Source organism: Pelodiscus sinensis, chromosome 8 (genome assembly GCF_052426305.1).
Source record: "Pelodiscus sinensis isolate ZL-2025 chromosome 8, ASM5242630v1, whole genome shotgun sequence".
Classification (NCBI taxonomy): Eukaryota; Metazoa; Chordata; order Testudines; family Trionychidae; genus Pelodiscus; species Pelodiscus sinensis.
The window spans coordinates 67,506,778-67,529,825 of NC_143059.1; positions in this window are offsets into that span (position 1 = coordinate 67,506,778).

Below are 23,048 nucleotides of genomic sequence, written 5' to 3' on the forward strand. Positions count from 1 at the left end.
CTGTCCGTTTAATAGGCCTGGTAATAGTGCCAGCTGATCACTAAATAATACATGGTGGAAAGTGACTGCTGTCCCAGGTAGACAAATGCTGCTAACCTGAAGAACAGTGACAGATGCATCAGATGTGGGTTGGGGAATGCACTTAGGAGACCGCAGGGCTCAAGGTCTCTGGAACCATTCTGATGCGGCCCTTCACATCAAAGTCAGAGAACAAAGGGCAATCCATGTGGTCTGCCAGGCCTTCTGCTCCCACCTGAGGGGACATTGTGTCTTCGTCAGTGTGTATAATACAACGGTGATGTTCAATATCAACAAGCAGGGAGAGGGAAGGGGTACACGCTCCTCTCCCCGACACTAAGAAGTCCTCATGTTATGGGACTTTTGTATAGAACATTCAATACACTTGGAGGCCTCGTGCTTATTGGGAAAACAGAAGAAGCTGGCAGATAATCCTCAGCAGGTCCTTCAACAACTGCATATTGTTACTTCACCCAGACATTGTGTCATCAATTTTCCACAGGTGGGGTCATCCCCAAATGGATCTCTTCACCACAGCTCACACCAGTGTTATCAGTCCTGCTTGTTCCAGAACCACAGTCTGGGATCTAGTGCGGACACATTCAGCTTTCATTGAGGGGACTCCCTCCTATATGAATTTCCTCCTATCCCACTGATAGACAAGATAATCATCAAGATCAGGCGCTACCAGGCCCAAGTTATTCTCTTAACCCCAGCATGTGCCTCCAGCACTGGCAGACTTCCCTGCTGAAAACATTGGTAGATGGTTTGGTCCTGCTCCCCCTAGTACCAGACCTTCTTACATAAGACCATGGTCACCTGTGCTATCCAAACTTCGAGTTGTTCCATCTCGCAGCATGGAAACTCCATGGCTAAACCCACTAGAGAGTTTGTGCTCTGAACAGGTTAGGCGAATGCTGCTAAGCAGTAGAAAACCAGCCACAAGGACCTTGAAAAGATTCTCACTCTGGTTGACACAGCAGGGATTCGCACCTACGCACGCCCCAACACCAACCATTTTAGACTACCTGTTTCCTCTTAAACAACAAGGTCTGTTGGTATCCTCCATTAAGATCCATTTAACTACAATATCTGCTTTCCATCCAGGGACACTTGGCTGCTCTGTGTTTATGAATCCCATGGTTGGCCAGTTCGTAAAGGGCCTTGAGAGATTCTGCCCTCAAGTTCAGCAACTGTTTCCTCCCTGGGATCTTAACCTGGTCCTGACCAGACTGATAGGCCCACTGTTTGAGCCGCCGACCTCGTGTTCCCTACTCTACCTCTCATATAAGGTAGCCTTTCTAGTAGCAATTACCTCAGGGTATGTCTACACTACCCCGCTAGTTCGAACTAGCGGGGTAATGTATGCATACCGAACTTGCTAATGAAGCCCGGGATTTGAATTTCCCAGGCTTCATTAGCATAAAGCCGGCGCCGCCATTTTTAAAAGCCGGCTAGTGCGAACCCCGTGCCGCGCGGCTACACGCGGCACGGGCTAGATAGTTCGAACTACGTAGCCATTCCGAACTATCTGTACTCCTCGTAGTTCGAACTATCTAGCCCGTGCCGCGTGTAGCCGCACGGCACGGGGTTCGCACTAGCCGGCTTTTAAAAATGGCGGCGCCGGCTTTATGCTAATGAAGCCCGGGAAATTCAAATCCCGGGCTTCATTAGCAAGTTCGGTATGCATACATTACTCCGCTAGTTCGAACTAGCGGGGTAGTGTAGACATACCCTCAGTCAGGAGGTTGTCTGAGCTTAGGGCACTTATATCAGAACCACTCTATATGGGTATGTCTACACTAGCCATCCTAGTTCGAACTAGGGTGGCTAATGTAGTCATTTGAACTTGCAAATGAAGCCCGGGATTTAAATATCCTGGACTTCATTTGCATGTTCCCAGGTGCCGCCATTTTTAAATTCCCTGTAGTTCGAACTACCTGCCCGCGGCTACACGTGGCACAGGCTAGGTAGGTAAAGCTCCTAATTTGAACTACCGTTACTCCTCATTGCAGTGTTATTATAACAGTAGTTCGAATTAGGAGCTTTAATTCGAACTACCTAGCCTGTGCCACATGTAGCCGCGGGCAGGTAGTTCAAACTACCGGGCATTTAAAAATGGTGGCACCTGGGAACATGCAAATGAAGCCCAGGATATTTAAATCCCGGGCTTCATTTAACCGAGTCTCCATTCCTTAGATGTTCGCAGAGCTTTAGCATACAACATAGACAGAACTAAATGAGGTAGGAAGTCTTCCCAACTGTTTATAGCAGCGGTGGCTAGGATGAAAGGTCAGCCTATATCCTCACAGAGGGTCTCATCAGGGATAGTTTCCTGTAGCCGAGATCACTAAAAATCCCCCACCCCCACCTGTCTCAGTTCATTTCACCAGGGTCCAGACCTCATCTTTGGCATTTCTGGCCCACATTCCTATGCAGGAGTTCTGCAGAGCGGCAGCCCGGTCTTCCATTCATGCCATCACTGCACATTACACAATTAGTACTCATGCTAGGAACAATGCATCCTTTGGATAGGCAGTGCTCCAATCAGTGCAGGATTCTGACCCCATCTCTTAATGAGGGTTTACGTCTCAACTGATTGCAATGCACATGAACAAGCACTCAAGGAAGAAAAAATGGTTACGTACCTTCTCATAACTGTTGTTCTTCAAGATGTATTGTGGCTGTCCATTCCAAAACCACTCTCCTTTCCCTCTGTTGGAGTAGCTGGCAAGAAGGAACTGAGGAGGCGGTGGGTTGGCTGGGTTCTGTATTGAGCGCCACTCTGGGGGCGCCCAGGCTGACCCAACAGCTAGCTGTTAGGGGAAAAGTTGTCTGGTTACTGTGCATGCATGTACACACTCCTGATTGGAAGGGACATGGACAACACATCTCAAAGAACATCAGTTATGAGGAGGTACGTAACCGTTTTTTTATGCCACAGGATCGAGGCTTAGCCTAGTGAGATTATGTTATGCACAACATGACAACTATGAGGCATGGCACTTTGTCCCCATCTAGTGGTGGCAGGTGACGTAGAGCTTGACGATCTGCTACATCCTTGGATAATAGAGTGAGGACTTTTAGCTCAGGGAAGAGAGACTCACGTTTTAAGATCCAGAGATCTCCTGTTCAGTCCCTGTTGTCAACAATCTGCCAAGAGACAAGGCATTTCAAGTGCCCAGCTATTTAGACTGTGTTACATGGGTAAAAGATACACTCTGTCTGCCTATTGTGGGGTTGTATACTGCAACCCATCATCATGGTATCTGAGCTTTCACCAAGTCCCTAGCAAACTCCCTGGAGTCTTGGGCTCTTCCCCTTTTTCAGACATAGAGTAGTCTTACTTTGTTTGATTAGCTGATTTGTGTGAATCTTGTATGCAAAGTGTGAGATCTTCAGCGGCTGCAAATAGGTGTCGCTCCGAAGGCACTAGCTCATTACCTTGTCTCCCCACAATCCAGTTAAAAAAAGTTCAGGAACACGTTGGTGGTTTTGTTTTGCTTTTTAGACAGTGCTAGCATCTGATAGACTGACAGAGAGATTTTCTGTAAATCAACCCCATGCTTACTTTTCTAAATAGTTTTTATTGAGTTACTATAGTGAAGTGTAATACACCCAGGTCGTTATGTGAAAAGTATCAACCATAATCACAACACATAAAACAGATGTAATAGGAGGTTGTTCAAGTTACCATAGAACTCTTCTGATAAATGGGGGTAATCATTTATACTTCAACAAATGTCTGCCTAACTGAGCTGCCATCAAAAGGCAATAAGACATCATGCATGCTTAACATCTTCACTGTAAATAAAGGAACACGTTGTTTTGAAAACTTCTTTCTTGTCTCTTCGTGAATTTTAATGTGACTCAAAAGAGCAAGGGTTATATATGCTGCATAAATATGGACCTGTTCTCCCCCCTCCAGAGGAAAAAGAGGTGTGTAGTCTCAAGTTGTGTAAAGCATGGGGCATAGAATCAAGGCATAAAAACAGAATAGTCATGGGACTGGGTTTAGAAGAACATTTGCAGAAAAGAGGGACATTAAAAATAAGAGGTCAGATTTTCACCTGGTATAAATCAGTGTACAGTGACCAGATATCCTAATATTACTAGGACTGTCCTGATATTAGGAGCGTTGTCTTATATAGACAACTATATACCTCTGACCCACACAAAAAATGTCCTGAATTTTCACACGTGCTACATAGTCACCCAAGGTGTGTCACCACATGGAGTTACACCAGCTGCGGATCTGACTCAGAGTCCATTCTTACTAAACATGTCACTTACCCAGAGATGGTCCTTTGGTGGCATGTTTGAGAGATCAGGCAGGAAAGAGGGCAATAGTAACGACAGGTTGGACCTCCCTGGTGCAGCACCCTCAGGAGATGACCAGTCACAAATGAGAGATTTTGCTGGATCAGGGGAGGTCATTTCTGGTCCCTCTGGCACTGCCCTCCCCAAACCTGGCTCCACTCCTGGCCTAGCCACCAGTGTCTCATCCAGCTCTCCCCCAGCCACCAGCCCTGCTGCCTTGCTAGCCCTGCTGGGCTCCTAGCCCCAATAGCCTTGCTATGGCAACCGATGGCCCCATTGCTATGCCTCCCAGCCCCAGTGCTGTGTCTCCCGGTCTTGCAGTCCAGTAGACTGCTGCCCTGCTAGAACTGCTGGTGCTCTGGCCGCCGTGCCACTGGCCCTCCCAGACTTCCATGGCAGGGTTTCTGGCCAACAGCCCCTTTAAGCCAGCCTGGCTGGGCTCCTGGACCCTGCAGGGCTCCTGCCTCTGGTGCTTCACTGGGACTCTCTGGTCCAGGACCATCTGTGGTTCTACCAGACCCCAGAGGTTGTCACACCAGAGAGTCCTGGTTTAGAAAAGTTCAACTAGTAGAAAGTAGAAGGAATTTCAAATTGCTTACATAGAGGCCAAAAAGTGGTAGGATGTCTCAGGTGGAAAGAGAAAAGCAATGTACTGATGATGAGGCCAAAGTCAAGGAGCTGAAACTGGTTGATTGCAGTGACAGAGAAATGGAAAGACAGAGGAATTGAGAGAAGGGGAGAAGACTGGTTTTGTTACAAGCTTAGGACAAAAAGAAAGGATATAATCTGCTTGAATATCTTGTGGGCTGAATTTGGTATCTCAAAGACAGGAGAATTGCGGCTGTGCAATCAACTCAATTGCTCATAGAGCAAATAGTTATATAGAGCCTGATTAACATGAAGAGCTGAAAGAGTTTATAAACAGTGGTTACAACTATAGACACTGAATCTCTACTTGCTTCCTCTGGGTCTCCTCCAATACCAGAGAATGATGTGTATGTGAGACAGCAGATGGGAATAGACTCCTTGTTGACTATTTACATTTGTTTAGAAAGGATGGAAGCCCCTAGGTAATCCCTAAAGGCATGTCGACACTAGGAAGTTATTTCAAAATAACTGATTTCGAAGTAATAACTCCCAAAATAATTATTTCAAAATAGTGCGTTCCCATTACAGGGAAGCCTCAAAATTAATCTGAGGCAAGCTTTGTTAATGTGGACATGCTACCTCAACTTAGAGCCCCAGAAAGCACTGGGGGAGTAATTAGTTCAAATTGCTCCTGGGTGCAGTTATTTCAAAATAGTGGCACTGGACAGTCCACACTACCACTATTTCAAGATAACTATTTCGAAATTAGCATTATTCCTCGTGGAAAGCAGGAGTTGTTATTTTGAAATAACCAACCCGTTATTTTGAAATAATGGGCTTGGTGGTGTGGACACTCCACTTGTTATTTCGAAATAACTCCTAAGAGTTTTCACTTTACTGCAAACCATCTGGGTGAAACTGCTGCTACAAGCAGAATATCAGACCTGATGGGCCCATGGTTTGGGAAGGCAACTCTTCTGTTCCTGCATTTATTCGTTAATTCAGACCAATGGTGTGTAGAGTGAATTTGTCCAATGGGGACATATTTAATTTCATAAAAGCTTGAAAGGGGCTGTTTATTGTCCTCTTTCTCCTACACAGTAGGTACTAATTGGCACCCATGTGACTCGCACCATAGAGGTCAAGGACTAAATTGGTGATGAAGACTGAGTTCTTCTAGAGAAGCATCCTCCACAACAGGTTAAGACACATAGACTGGGCAGGTGTGGGGAAATTTATATGGTCATTGCTCATGACAGATTTACTGTGCACACATGGTATCTGGGTCAAATCTTTGGAGATTGTAAATATGCAGCTCCAGCAAATCCCTTGTAGCTATGATGATTTACACTTGAGGGTTGTAAGCCAGAATCCTCCTCTGCACCATTCATCAACACTTAGATAGAGTTGAAAATATCCCCTTTTCAAAGTTTTACCACTGTTCTTCTCGGGATGCTTCATTCAACCAAATTTCATCCACCAGGATTAACCTGCTACCGTCAAATTCTGATAATCACCCAAGTCATCTCTGCTGCTAAAAAGTGAATTAAACACATCAGTCAAAATAGTCATGGTTCCATGATTATCAGCTACTTGATATAAGTATGAGACAAGTACCACACAGAATTCCACATACCACCCAAGTGAAGTGTTGTAAGAACTCAGGGAACAATCTGAGCCAGAGCAAATTGAGGTAAATGTAACTCTTTTGGTTTCAGTGGAAGCTGTTACAATAGCTGAGGATCGGGCCAGTAGATTTGAAGACCCAGGTCTCCGTAGGGAACTGTGTGACCTAACAACAGTCTGGAAAGAACCAGCTCAGAACCAATTGAGGTGAGTTGTGAGTTTATTTTTGTGTCTCTCCATGTTTTAGATCTTGTGTGTTTAAGATTCATAGATTCCAAGGCCAGAAGGGAACATTGTCTGTCCCCCTGTGTAACGCAGGCCAGAGAATTTCCCCCAAATAATACCTACAGTAGATCTTTAAGGAAACATCCCATCTTGATTTTAAAATAGGCAGTGACAGAGAATCCATCACGACCCTTAGCAAATTGTTCCAGTTGTTCTATGCTTTAAGAAATAAAGTAGAAGTATATTACAACCTCCTTAACAGAGGCATCATGTTTTTCTATTTAACGTCTCTGTTTGCATGCTAACAGTGAAGATGGGATTTTAAAAATGTGAGAAAAAAAACAGATAAAACAGATGCATAGGCAATATGGACAAATTTCCAATTCAATGGAAAAGAGGAAGATTTTGCAATCTATATTCAGAGACTTAAGCAGTATTTTTATGAAAATGCTATAGAAGATACTGATAAAGGGCGCTTTCCCTAATTTTGGTGGGAAACACATTTACTGTGCTTAAAAGCTTATGTTTTCTACAGTAAACTGATGAGATGGAGTATATGAACATAACAGAGTTCTAAAAAAACAATTATGGGCTTGTCTATGCCATGGGGACTGTAGCATCATAACTGTGCCAGCATACCCCAATAGTGTGGATGCATCCTATTGTGGCAGAAGTGGATTTTCAGGAAAAGCAGCTCCCTGAGAAATTCCCCGACACTGGGGGCTAAGTCAATATTGCTACAGTAGTTAGGGGTGTGGATTTTTCATGCTCCTGAGTGCTGTAACTAGAGTCAGCCTGAATTCTAAGTGTAGATAAGGCCTAGAAGCCTAGCACGGTTTTTGTAAAAGCAGAATGGTATGTTACATTTATAAAACCACATAAAAAGTGAGAGAACCTATGAGTTTTTGGCAAACCTGAAAATAGTCTGCTACTCATTCTTTTGGTAAGTTTCTGAATAAGAACCTTTGAGATCAATTTGCTCTTGAAGAAAAGCACCCTGCATTAACAGAGAGGGTGAACAAGAAGGAACTGCCACTAAAGGGAACTGTAGAGACTGCTCTGAGGTTTGAATCCACAAAGAAATACATAACAACATTTGAAAGAAAACTGGCCCCATCGTGCGAGGCCTGTGAAGAAGGGCATCGGCAGGGGGTGAAGAAGATGTCAGCACATTTCACGGAATCTAAACAAAATGGAGAGAGCTGTGTTTCTTCTCCTTAAGGACAACCTACCAGCAGGAATAATGTTTCTTTAATAAGCTGCCGTGTCAGAAATGTGGTAAGAGGAGACATGTCACTTGGGCTTGCCACAGCACACCAAAGGACAAGATGAGTGGAAGCTGTAAGTGTCTACAAGCAGAGGGAAGAAGTGGCATGTATCAAGGATTGTTTTGGACTTGGAAGCTATTACTTTAAGGCTATGTCTACCCTGTACCATAACTCAAAATAAGATATGCAATTTGAACTATGCAAATTGCATCTCTTACTTTGATGGTATTTCAAAATAGCCTATTTTATCATTTGGCGCTCCGGTCTACACAGCGGCAAATTTTGAAATAAAGCGCTATTCCGAAACATGCCTTACTCCTTGTAGAGTGAGGTTTACAGGAATGTCAGAATAGTGAGCCCGAAATAACAGGCTTGCTGTGACGATTTGGGATAGCTATTTTGGGATACTCTGGTATCCCGAAATAGCGTTGCAGTGTAGACGTAGCCTTAGAGTGGGTGTAGGAGGAGGTCTTTCCTCCTGCTTGAAGGCTAAGGGTTCTGTAGTGAAGTGTGTGACCTTGCAGCAGTAGAACAATTGTGTGTCTCTGCCTCGAAGAGCAGCCTGCTTTGTCTCCCTCTGATTTTTGTTGAACCAGTTTTCTCCCTCTGATGAACCAGTTTTACATTGCAATCTTCTTAAGAGTGATTTATGGGTTTTATTAAACTTCTCAGCATGCTATGAACATATCTGGCAGCTTGGTGACAAAAGGCTGCAAACAAATGTATAAATATAGATCAAGTTTGTACATTTCATTTCTAAATTTAAGGCGAGCAAGGGGATAATTTGTTATCAGGTTCCTTATGGTAAGGGAGGTAGGCTTGCATACGTAATTAAGGATAAGTATTTAGGGAAAGCAGCTCTGCATGGGACTAACCAAATGCCCAATGAAGTCAATAGACATCCCAGCTTTTGAGACGCTATGTACCTTTTGGGAGATGCTAAGCAAACACAGCTTGAAGCCTTTGAGAGTCGTGCACGGATGTGCTCAGACTGCAGCGCTCTGAGGGAGCTGAGTATCTTTCTCTGGCCCTCCTGTAGCTTTATCATCTGCTGCTGTCCATCTATCAGCTGTGCCTGCTTTCTCTCTCCTTCCCAGGGGATTCAGACGGAGGTTTTCTTTAACTATTTCCCTCCACGTTCTTGTTATGCTCTCTGTTGTATCTGTTCCCTGCAGCATTTCTCAAAACGTATCCTCCTGGCTCGTCCTGCTTCACCTCCTTAGCTGACGGAGGCACTCCGCTGGTGTGGAGGGGTAGGATCTCAAGGCCACAGCTGCAGACACCAAAGAAACGACTGTATTGCGAGTACACTCACAGCCCTGATGTGTAAATGTTACATGCGCCTCTTTCTCGCTGTCCCTTGGCTAGCACACAGCTTGGTGGGGGCCCCGACTATGGTGAGTTCAGTGGGCTGGAAGGGAGAAATGGCCAAGGTGGTTTACAAAGAGGTCACTACATACACCTTGGAAGACTTTTCTGAATATTGGCAACCTTTTCTGCACACTGGGGTAATCAAGCCTGTATCAGTAAAGGATCTGGCCAGAATTTAAATCACTCCTTTTTGGGTTTGATGGTGATTTCATAGATAGTATTTTGATCCCTGAGATGTTTCTGAACCAGTCCACCAGAAAGGTAATAAGAGGGCAGGATGGGTCATGTTTTTCCTGTTATGTATTAACTAAGGCTCCTAAATTACGAGTTATTACTATTTAAGAGTTGCCCAAGCATCAAGGTGAAAGAGAGAACAGAGGGCTACAGGAATACAAAACAAATGTCTAATGCTTCGATTTTTTTAGTAGTCTGAGGAAACCCTGACTTGCTGCAGCCTTTTGCAGGAGTGAACTGCGGGTACCACTTCCTTCACCCTTCCATCAGTGAATAAGTAAATGAACTGAAAATCCTATTACATGAATATCAAACATTGATGTTATATGAAGTGCTACATAGAGTGGTAAAATAGGGAAGTTCATGGACTGTAATATAGTGATTCAAGTGGATATAAAAGGGGAGTCAACTACAAGTGATGCAGCTTTCAACAAGATTCTGTAAACTTTAATGATAGGGTTTAAGTCTGGGGCAGTCCTGTTAGGAAAGAAAAGGCTGCATTCTATTGATTTATTTTAGTTTAAGTGACAAATTGAAGAAGTAAGGTTAATGTTGGCAATCAGGCATCCTGATGCTATCAAATTAGGGAAATACAATAAACCTGTGCTGAACGAGGCCGTAAAAAAAGGAACTGAAACTAAAATGTGTGTCTTATAAGGACACTTGATCACAAAGTGGAATAATAATGTGGGACTGTTTTGTTAAAAATACATGCACTTAGCTCAGCCAAACATTCTAAGGTCCCACCATTGTAGTTAAAACAAGTACGTATGACCGAGCAATCGATCAATGGACCTCATCTTCTTTGATGCCGTTGGTGAGCAACTAAGACAATCCACAGTTGGCAAGTATGATTAGAGATGTCACATAAAAATCTGCCATCTGTGGGTGTCGTACACTTTTTCTTGTAATGTCTGGATCTGTTGACTCTCAAAGCTTTTGGGAGCCTGTATAATAGTTTGCCACTAGAATAGTTTGTCCTGAGCTTTGATTTCCAAGTAACCAGGAGATAAGTTGTATGACTTCACAGCAGCCATTAAGATATCTTTATAAACTATATACTGAGCACTTTCTGTTGACAAGCTGGCTGTAGAAGACCATCTTCAGTATCCATGTATCATCCATCCACATAATATGACCAATCTATCTAAATTGTTTGTTAATAAGCATTGCTTCCATACCCATGACATCACACACCTTAAGGAGCTTCATGACAGGAATTTTATCCCACCAATTCACAGGGGCAATCTTCCTGAGACAGTGCATATGGAATCAATCAAGTTTCAAAACGTGATGGTGATATATGGTCCATGACTCTGAGCCATACAGCAGGATATTGAGGACAATTGCCTGATAAACAGTTACACAGCAGCTCTTGAAGTGATGTTGCATTGTACAATGGACATTTAAAACAAACTTATGGAGTGTTTAAGAATAGGGAGAGACTTTGTATAAATTGTATGAAATTTAAACTTAATATTTCAGCCATTGGTAGAAGGTCGATGGAGAAACTGCATCCTGAGCAAGCCCCACTGAGAAATTGGCCAGGGGATGCACCCCAAAGGAACACATGGAAAGCATCTTTCAGAGGGTAGTTTCTGACCAGAACAAACCAGCTGGGATTCAGAGTATGTCTGGAGATGTTTGTACCACCATTTAAGGACTAACTTGTCTAACGCAAGCTGGTATGAAAGAAAAAATTGCACAAAGAAATTGGAATATTCTACTCCCAGTTGTCAGGATTAAAAAGCTGATTGGTGAACAAAGACAACTCTAATTTTGCTTAGACATTTTGAATTCTTTGGAAGACTCCAAAAAGAGAGCAACCATAACCTGGCTGAAATAGGATAAAATGCCCTGTAACTTTCTGTATATCTCTTCCCAAAATCTGAAGATAATTGCAAGGAAGAAGATTGAAGTCCTGGACTGGCCACATAGTAGTCCTGCTTAGGATATCAATACCTATCTTGAATAGACCCTCCCTTTCCTGTCTTTTTTCTATTTTCCAGCAATCTGGCCTGCCTTTACATTTGTTGGTGAAGTAGAGTCACCTCTAGATTGAAGACACAGCAGTTAAACTTCTTTAACATATTCTACCCTCGTGTTTTCCAAAGAACTCAGAGTCAGATAGTTCCATGCTCAACACTCACAAGCAGGGCCAGGTTTTTAAAAGAGCTCACTACCCAACATACAAACCAATGTACGGAGACCTCAAAAATCTGAGCTTGATTATGGCCAATAGTGGGGATTAAACCAGAGATGTTCAGAGCTAAAGACATGAAGAGGGCTGGCCAGAAAACAACAGTGACAACAAAACAAATACCAACATGCCAACATCTGAAAAATGTTGAGGGTTTGGAATTTGGTCTCATTCCCCAGTGCAGAATAAAACACGGCCTCTTGAAATTGTACAGGAAAAATCCAAGAGAGACCCCCCCAATGTATGAACAAAAACATTGTAGAACGCTGTAGATCTGAATCTCCCACATTCCGTGCGAGTGTTCTAACCACTAAGGGTATGTCTACACTACCACCCTAGTTCGAACTAGGGTGGTTAATGTAGGCAACCGAAGTTGCAAATGAAGCCCGGGATTTGAATTTCCCGGGTTTCATTTGCATCTTGCCGGGCACCGCCATTTAAAAATCCCCGCTAGTTCGGACTCCGTGCCCGCGGCTACATGCGGCATGGAGTAGGTAGTTCGGATTAGGCTTCCTATTATGAACTACTGTTACTCCTTGTGGACCAACATAGAGTTTTTTTTGAAAATTCTGCCTTAGAGCTCAGCTGACAAAATTTGCACAGAATAAAAAATTCCTATTTTTAGTGACATTCTCCGTGGACTCATTTGGGTTGACAATTAAACAAACACGGAGACATTTTCAGTTTCATGTTGTCTGCCTTTCTCTCATCTCCTCTGGCCTTGCCCTTTCCCCCTTGGAACCTTTTTCAGTTTTGAGAAACAGGTGCTGGAGAACCTTGGCAGTTCTCTCTTGTTCAATCCCACCTTAGCCTGCTCATGGAATTCATGGAATTCATGGTCCAACAATGGCTGTTAGCCAAGATGGGCAGGCATTTGTTCCGACACTCTGCCAGAGGTTGGGAATAGGTGACAGGGGATGGGTCACTTGATGATTAGCTTTTCTATGGCATCTGGCATTGGTTAATGTTGAAAGACTGGATATGAGCTACAGGGACCTTTGCTCTGACCCAGTTTGGCTGTTCTTATGTTTTTACTTACTCCCTTATGAAGGAAGGTCCTTCAGTTGTAAACATAACAGACGTTGGCTGGATGCAGCAGGCTGTGCAAAAACTTTCCAGCTTATATTAAAAATTTAATACACAGCTGTTGAGCTGCCACTTCGTATGGAATTGAAACGAAGGGGAAAAACAAGGTCCAATTTTGCTTGGGTGTTTTACCAGTGGCAATGGAAACAGGAGTGGGCCTGTGATGGATACTAAATGGGCTTTCAGATTGATCATATAACAGTGCGAAGACATGGTGCCCAATAGTTCAGACAGGTAGATGTGGTGTAGCTGACAGTCGGATGTGTCCTGGGTTGTTTTTAAGTATTGTAACTGGCAGTTGGATACAAAGTTCCCATTCTAATGCTTTCCATCTCCTGGTGACAGTTCTCTTCTCCCATATGCTCTGTCTCATCAGCTAAGGGTCTCAATTTCTTCCTCGTTAACTCATGTAATGCTGCCTCTTTATATCTAACCATGTGCCAAGGACAGACATATTTCCTTATAAAGACACCCGGAAGTCCCATTTCTATGAGACATTTTTTTTGTTTTTATTGAGGGAGAATTAAGACTGCTGAAAGGTGGCACGTTGTCCCAGCTCTTTGGCAGCGGATTACAATTTGACAAGCAAAATTCAATAGCCCAACTGTGGTGAACTCAGAGCTGCTGTACTCCATGCTGGATTCCTTGGACACAGCTATAGCAGGTGGAATCTTGCATGACGTCAACAGGTGGAAGCAAACTTGGGACCTCTGGAGTTTAGTGCAGGAGCCTCTCCAGCTTTAGCTAAAAGCCAGCTGCTTCTCAGCTCAGGCTGTAGAGCAAACTCATTGTCTCGCTCTGTAGACAGTTTAAGTGCCATTACATGGGAGAGTGAACGCTGTCTCTTCTCCTTCATGCAGGGCACAGTGAAGACCAAAAGGAAGTTGAGCATGCAAGAAAGCATGTCTCATCCCACAATATGCAACACCTGGGAAGGGACATTCCTCTGTTCAACTTGCCCTTTCCCCCTTCAATCTACACAGCCGCTGAAGTTTTCTTCCTCCCTCACTTTTCACAAGAAGTTCAAGCTTCTTGTCTTTCCCGCTAGGGTCTGCACAGCTCAGTCCATGTCTACATCTCATCTCTTCCTGTCATCCTCAGTGGTGTTGCAAGCCTCTTGTTGTTTGTTCCTGAAGCTGTAGCTGCTGCAGCCATGAAACCCGCAGCTTCCCATTGACCCTCTGGGTGCGAAGCCCTGGACACCCCCCCCCACCACAGATCACTTGTAATGCCATGAAGAGCCACCTGCTTTGCCCCTGGAGTCCTGACTGGCTGGGGATGGGCAGGTAGAAGAAGCTGGCCTTTCCACACACTGGCTTCCTAGACATCCAAGACATCCCACTGCTACTTCCTGCTGCTGATTGGAGGATGGGATTTCCCTTCGGGAAAAAACTGTGGGCAGCACAGTGGTTGCTGCGGTAGAGACACGGTTGGTGGCAGGCCACCGACAAGGGGCACGAAAGGAGCCATTGTCCTGTGGCCTGGTGAGTCAAAAGGGTCTGGGGCTCCTAGCCGCCTCTGCCGCTACCACAGAAGCCAAGGCACTCAGAGCCTCGGGCTCTTTAAATTGCCGCTGCAGCACACTCTGAGCAGGTCTCAGGGCTGGCTAGGGGGTGGCGGAGCAAGTACGGCATCTTCCATGCAGTCCTGAGGGCTGGCTGCCCCCAATCCCACCCCTTCTTCCTGGGGCAGCCCTTCCTCACCTTGCCCAAGGGCCCGGCCAATCTGTTGGCCCCACTGGTTGGTGGAGAGTTTGGGCTCGGGGCCGGAAACAGGCCACGGAACGTTATCTATGTAGCATGGCCTTGCATCTTGCGCAAGCCTCAGCTGAAATCCAAAGGAGTCACTTTTTGGGGGCGCATTAGTGACCAGATTGCTTTTGTTCTACTCCTATGGTAGGGGGGTAAGTTGATCTCTGAGTGAGTGCCTGCACCCCCTAAGGCTGTTAGTGGGCCCTCCACTCCCAGGCAAGGGATGGGAGTTTGGAGCTAGCTATCTGTGCGGGCAGCCATGCCCACAGAAAAAAAGGTGAAGCGAGTTTACCAGAAAGGCTCAGAAACCAGAAGGTGCAGAAAAAGAACCTGAAATGACTTTTTTTTAGAACTTTGTATTTTTAAATGGTTGGAGCTAATGGTACAGCATCTGCCCCCTGTGTTCCATCCCATGCCCCTTTCAAATCCACCTGCTTAGCTCCTTTCATGCTTGGACTCCCTGACTCTCCCTGTCGCCAGACACCATGTCCATTTCCCTCAAATCCTTCCAGGGGCCAAACATCTGCTGAGAAGCCCATCCATGTGGATCTGCAGAATTGAAGCCTGTTTTCCAAAGATCCTCAGTCTCTGTTTCCTTTCTTGGGCCACAAACCTCCCCTCTCCGAAGAGAAAATGCAGCAGCAACTCTACAAAAAGGGAGCTTTTTTGTAGCAGCTTTATTTTTTCCTGTGATTGTGGAACACTTAGCTCCAGAAACTTATTATCTAGGGATAAGATTATTAATTACATTTCAGTAGCTCTTAATGGACAAAACAAAGACCTGGCTCTCTGTACAAACACATGATAGCAGAGAGTGTGTGTCCTGAAGACCTTACAATTAGAGTGATCAAAGGTCCTAATATTATCAGTACTGTCCGAATATTAGGGGCTTTGTCACACAAATGCAACTATATGCCCACACACTGAGAAAAAAGTCGTCTGATTATTTTCACTTGCTATTTGGTAACCTGATTTGCAATATAAATAGCCAAAGGATAGAAGTAAGAGAGAGGCAAAGAAGCTTGCTCCAGGTCATGTAGCAGCTCAGTGGAAGAATGAGGAATTAACTTGGTCTCTTGACTCCCAGTTGATGCTTTAGCCACTGAGCCATGCTGCCTTTCTAACCTTGAGAGCTTGCCTGGGAATGACGAGGTCCAATCAGAAAGGAAGTCTCTAGCAAGCAAATGGAGCTCTGAGGACTCCCGACTGAATAAGAACACAGTTGGAACGATTGCTGGATATCACCTCATTGTGTTTTATGATCTGCACAGAATTAGTTTCCAATTCACTTTAGCAATGAGTGAATTCTCATTGTAAACTTGTTTAGAAACACTTCAATGATCAGTGCCTGATAAGTATCTACATGGAGAGGACTCAGGGTATGTCTACACTACCCCGCTAGTTTGAACTAGCGGGGTAATGTAGGCATACCGCACTTGCAAATGAAGCCCGGGATTTGAATTTCCCGGGCTTCATTTGCATAAGCGGGGAGCTGCCATTTTTAAAACCCCGCTGGTTCGAACCCCGAATTCCTAATCCGAACTACCTAGTTCGAGCCCCGTGTAGCCGTGCTGCACGGGGTTCGAACCAGCGGGGTTTTAAAAATGGCGGCTCCCCGCTTATGCAAATGAAGCCCGGGAAATTCAAATCTCGGGCTTCATTGCAAGTGCGGTATGCCTACATTACCCTCCTAGTTCGAACTAGGAGGGTAGTGTAGACATACCCTCAGAGAGGTAGCCACCTTAGTTTGTAACTTTAAAAACAACTTAAAAAACCTGACATGTACCATTATTGGACACAACCAAGTGAGTTATAAGATCAAGAACACATATTCCTGCGCATCCAGAAATATAATTTATGCCATCATGTGCCGAAAGTGTCCATCTGCTATGTACATTGGACGAACGTCTCAGACATTTTGCCAAAGGATCAGTGCCCACAAAACAGATATCAGACAAGATCACAAAGAAAAAACAGTTTCTTGCCATTTCAACCAGAAAGGAAATTGTCTCAACGACTTGATTACCTGCATCCTGCTTCAAAGACCTCTTAAGACTTCACTTTAAAGAGAATCCTCTGAACTGTCATTCATGCTTAAATTCGACACTTTACATTCAAATTTGAATAAAGACACTAATTATCTTACCCATTACAAAGATAGGTTCCCCAATTATCACCTCTAATATCATTAGCTTACAGACATTTACCTCCCCTCGTTCCCCCCCTCCAACCGCCCTCTGTTCTGAAATTTGATTTGTGCTTTTCATATGTGTTCATTTTTTAAATTTGTATCCTTTGGTATCTATGGTTGTGACAATTTTCTTCCACTATTTGATCTGAGGAAGTGGGTCTGGCCCACGAAAGCTCATCATCTAATAAACCATCTTGTTAGTCTTTAAAGTGCTACACAGTCCTGGTTTTTGTTTTAAAAAACCTGAGAGTGCCACTCTTTAACCTAGTGATAGAAATGTAGCCGTGTTAGTCTGGTGTAGCTGAAACAAAAAACAGGACTATGTAGCACTTTAAAGACTAACAAGATGGTTTATTAGGTGATGAGCTTTCATGGGCCAGACCCACTTCCTCAGATCAAATAGTGATGACTAACACTCATTAAATGCCGTATGAGAAGACAGGTGGAATTGAACCTGGAACCTCTGGAGCTTAGCACATGAGCCTCTACCAGGAGTTAAAAGCCAGCTGGCTGGTAGCTCAGGCTATAGAGCAAGCTCATTTTCTCTCTCTGTAACTGGTCTCTGTGTCACTAGATGGGACAGTGCAAGACACCCATGAGGAGTATGGGTTACAGCTGCACATTGACTGACCTGACCTCATCTCTAGGTCCTTCACCAACACAGAATTCACTTCCTCGCCGTTGCCACTTAGTAGCGCTAGTTGTGATTTTAATTCCGGCCTCTAACACCAAAACAAATACGGGACTAAAAAGTCGAATTTGCCTTGGTCCAGGCCATGGACAGGAAAGCCACCATGAACTGGTAATGGTGTCAGGATTGCTGGCGTCAAAGTAGGGAATGAAAGGAGCTCTGAACCACTGAAGAGCAGAGACAGGGGGTCAGGAGAAGCCATAAGAACATGTTAACTTCTCCATTTAACTTCTTGCCAGAGGAAAGAAGAAGCAAGCTTTTGATTGTAGCCCTTTATGTTAAGCCATGGAGGCAATTATCAATCCAGGGCTGGTAGATGCTTGAGGCGAGAACAACCCTCCCCCCCCCCACACTCACCATGATAGCAAGGGAGATCGCCACATTATAGCACAAAATCAATGCCCAGGGTGCCAATAAATAGACCTGTTGGCAAATTGATCTCAATTTCCCCGGTTCTTTGCACCCATTATGGCCCCAGGCATCACTTTTGTGTGTAAATAGCTTCTTCCTTTTCACATAGTGCAGAATTGATTGGCATAGCCTCACTTTAAAGACAGCTATCAGCACACGCTCCCTGGTAGACCTGTAATTTCAGAAATAACACCGATTGTGGCCTCATCACAGCAGCCACAGAGAGACGTTGGAAGAGACAAAGACAGTCATTTTCCATCCTACTAAGAACATTTCCCTAGGAAATCCAGACCTGATCCTCAATGGGTATAAATCGATGAGGCTCCATTGAAGCCAATGGATGGCAGTGTTCCCGTTGCTCCATAGTTCTTCCTCCCTCGTGAAGCCTATGGTGTTACTTTTAGTGACATGGCCATAACTGGGTAACTCATGTCTACACTACAGAGGGTTTTTTTTCAGAAAAATGGCCATTTTTCAAAAAAACTTCAATTATGTCCACACTGCAATTGCATTCTTCCGCAAAAAAATTGAAAGAACAAAGGAGTTTTTCAGGCATTGGCAATCCTCATTCTATGAGGAAGAAGCCTTTTCTGAAAGAGCTTTTTCAGAAAAAGGCATGTGTGGATGAGGATGAGGGAGTTCTTTCGAAAGAAAAGGAAAGAGGAAAAAGCATAGGTGCCTTGGTGGCCATTCCGTCCATTGCAATCACAGCTGAAATGCAAGATAGCATCCATTCAGTGTGGACGCTCTCTTTCAGAAGAAGTTTTTCTGGAAGATCTCTGCAGTCTAGACATAGCCTCAGAGTATTCCGGGCTGGAGCCATGAGCTAACTCTGACTTACTTCCTTACATAAGAGACCCCCATGGTTGTGATGCACTTAACTAAAGGCCAGGCTGGAATCCTGTGAGGAGGCTTCTCTGTGTGGCACTGCGAGGTCCCCTTTGCAGAAGAGTTATAAGACTTTATAGGAGCTGAATAACTGACCTTGCAGTGTGAGGGAATGGACCACAAAGCTGAAAATGGAATGAGCTGTCATAAAAGGCCACTTAAACCTGTGAAAGAAAATAAGCAGTAAGGTCTTAGCTGGCTCTCTATGCTATGCTTGCTTTATCCCAAGTCCTGGGTGCACGGGACAAAAGTACTGGGGGGAAATGAGTGAGTGACCTGACATTGGGCAGGCACATTTGTCCAAAGCTAAACATGGCTGGAGGTGGCTGGTCAGGACCAGGAACTGTGAATTTGCTGCTTCATCTCCCATCCTGCCTCCAATCTCATCCCCTGCCTGGAGCTATCCAGGATAAAGACATTACGGGTAAATCAGACATACCGACATTGCAATCGAAGAGGGGATTTAAATCTCCCGCGCGTCATTTGAATAAAAATGGCTGCCGCGTTTCGCCGAGTCAGCAGTTTGTCGGCACAAAGTGGCTGTCAAGACGGGGATTGGGCGACAAAGAAAGCCTTTGTCGGCCGATTCCTTATGCCTTGTAAAACAAGGTTTACAGGATAAGCCGACAAAGGCTTTCTTTGTCGCCCGATCCCCGTCTTGGCAGTCGCTAGACATACCCTATGTGTCCATCCATGCCTTCTCTTGCTGTCCTCCCCAAGAGTGCAGGGAGGTGCCCTCTCTGTCTCTCTTTGGGTGTTCTACAGCCACCTCCCCCTATTATATCTTAGCACATCATAACGGCTACGTCTACATTCGCCCCTTTTCCGAAAGGGGCATGCTAATTTGAAAGGTCATAATAGGGAAATCCGCGGGGGATTTAAATATCCCCCGCGGCATTTAAATAAAAATGTCCGCCGCTTTTTTCCGGTTTTTAGAAAAGCCGGAAAAGAGCGTCTACACTGGCCCCGATCCTCCGGAAAAAAGCCCTTTTCCAGAGGATCTCTTTTTTCCGGAGGATAGGGGCCAGTGTAGACGCTCTTTTCCGGCTTTTCTAAAAGCCGGAAAAAAGCGGCGGACATTTTTATTTAAATGCCGCGGGGGATATTTAAATCCCCCACGGATTTCCCAATTACGACCTGTCAAATTAGCATGCCTCTTTCGGAAAAGGGGCCAATGTAGACGTAGCCAACTTGTATATCCTCATGACAACCTGTGAGGTAGTGGTCCCTATAAGCGGTGTGCTTGTGTGGCCATTCAGGAGAGATTCGAATGCTGCCCAGCTGATTAGCAGTGTACTCATAGCTAGGATTTTGTTTCTACTGGTGGTGCACATTTGCACATGCCTGGGTGCACATAGAAAACATTTATTCCCCATGTAGATGGAAAAAAATACACACTTATTGACTCTGCCTGGCTTTGGCCACACAGAGTGGTGTTTCTGTGCATTCTTTTTATGCTGTTTGGGGAGCTCTGACCTATGTTACTGGTTTATGTTTTTCCATTTGTTTTAAATGATGTATGCATGAGATATTTAGCTGACTCAAATCTGGACCAAAATGCATCACAACATCCTGACAAGAACATAAGTAGTCCTGCCCCTTTAAAATTGTCCTTGCCCTGCTTGGAATTTCTTGAGCTGCAGGGTGAATTCCATCCAGTCAGTTCAGAGTTTTTGTAAAACAAGCTTCTGTTCTTGTGCAGCACTAGGGGTAACCCTTAATAATATCCAATGCATGTGTTTAGCAAGCTGCATTCTATAGGCATATGGGCCTGCTCCCATGTAAAGGAACGCGGAAGGAATTTGCCATGGAGTTATGGAGTGGAATCATGAACAGGCCTTTAAAAATGTTTATGGAGACTTTTTAAACAAACCCAAACCCATAATTTCAATAAGGAGAAATTTCCAAAATGCTAAGCTGCCCATAGGAGCCTATCTCCCATTGACTTTCAATACAAGTTAGACTTCTGGTTGCCATTTGTGCTGGTAAGAAATGTTGTTGGTGAGCTTAGCTGAAAGGATTGAGTGGACCCTGGAGACTTGAACCTGTTTTCATTCTCCGAACACTTGCTTTCAGCCATGCAGCAAGAGGGGCTGGCTAGCGTAGGTCAGATTGTCCTGCTGCCCCCTGCAGCAAATACATTTTGCATGGTAGAGCCATCTACCTCCGTGAGTTACACACACTGGGTCGCAGCCCAGTATAGGATTGTGGAATGTCAGGTGCCTGGTCGCCTGGCTGTTGGGTGACCAAGTGACCAGTAGCATTGCTACGGCAGGCTTCCTGCCATTCCTGGCAGTGCAGATCCCAGAAGGGGCCAGCAGCTGGTCCAACTCCTAGGCGAGGCTGGATGGGACTCCCTGCACTGCCTCCACCCTGGGCTTCGGCTCCAGGGACCAGTGCCTCTGGGCGAATGCATTGTGCAGAGCTGCTTGTGCACCTCTGCCTAGGAACCAGTCCTGCTGCTGACCACTTCCAGGGCGCAGTGCAATCCACAGTTCCAGGACAGGCAGGAAGCTGCCTTAGCACCCCTGCTGATCTGCTAACTGGATGCTGGCAGAGCAAAGCCCATGCCCAAACCCTGAACACTAGCCCTGAGCCTCTCCAAACCCAGAGCCCCCTCCTACACTCCAAACACCTCATCTCCGTACCACCCCAGAACCTGTACCCAACCTGAAACCCACCCTCCGAGCTGCCTCTCACCCTGAACCCCTCTGCCCTGCCCCCAGTCTGGAACACCCTATTATAGTCCAAAACCCTCATCCTATCCCACCCCAGAACCTGTACCCATCCTGAAATCCACCCTCCGAGCTGGCCTCTCACACCCTGAACCTCTCTGCCCTGCCCCCAGTCTGGAACCCCCTACTATAGTCCAAAACCCTCATCCAATCCCACCCTATAGCCTGAACACCCTGATGTAGCCCTCTCCCCTACCCTCCCGCAAAACCCCCCTCCTGGCCCCACCCATAGCCCTTACTCTAGTCAAAAGATATAATTATGCTGGGTCACAGGCATCAACCATTTTCTTCAACGGGGTCGTGAGGAAAAAAGTTTGAAAAATGCTGATCTATCTGGTATCTTTTTCACTAGCATGAATTTCACTGTAGCAAATGCAGTCTCCAAAATATCAGATCTCCCCACTCATTAGAGCATTTTGCTATTATCATTAATCTGCAGAAAAATAAAAGTACTTCTGAGTGTAGAGCGTGGAAGATAAGTTTTAGCCTGGAGCCAATTTTTGCAGCTGAGAAATAAAGTGAGAGGATGATAGAGAAGCTGACAGACCATTCACAAAAGCAGTGCTTAGTGCAATTGCCATCAGAAACTCTCAACAGGAGCAAGTTAATGTTGTCTGCCATTTACAGGAGATTCGAAGAACAAAATACTGAAATTCCGACTAATACAATTTTTAAAGCATTGCTAAACTCTGGCTCTGGTGTGGTCTCTTGTTGAAGAGGATACAGTGAGTGATAACTGTGCCATTCTATACCTAGGGGGAACACCCTGTAGTCCCTATATTTTTCTGGTATATATTTGTGATTTTGCATATAAGGCATGTCATGTGAGGTATGAGGGAATAGGTTATGGACTGCTGAACTCCACGGTGCTATCTAAATATGTATATCTTTGGTGCATATGAAGGTATGAGATTGCGTTGTATGGTTGTCACTCTAACAGCTGTAAGCTGGGGAATCAGTCAGGGTGTGTCTAGACTACAGGGTTTTGTCGACAAAAGTGGACTTTTGTCGACAAAACTATACCTGCGTTCACATTGCCTTTGAGTTATGTTGACATAATGTCGACAAAACTCAGCATTTTTGTCGACGTATGTAAACCTCATTCTGCGAGGAATAACGCCTTTTTTTTGACAGAGTTCTGTCGATAGAAGGCGTTATTGCATCTACACTGTCCTTTGTGTCCACACTGTTATGTCGACAAAGCGGCTTGCTTTGTCGACAGAACTGGATGTAGTCTAGACTCTCTATGTCGACATAAGTTTTGTCAACAGATTTTGTCGACAAAACTTATGTCGATGTAAGCCTGTAGTCTAGACATACCCTCAGATATTAGCTCCTCAGAGACAACAGCAAGGACCGTAACCAATGCTTAGCTGGTGTCAAACAACCATTAACAGCCACTGTTCCTTAAGGGAGCTACTATTTAATGACTCATCTACATAAGA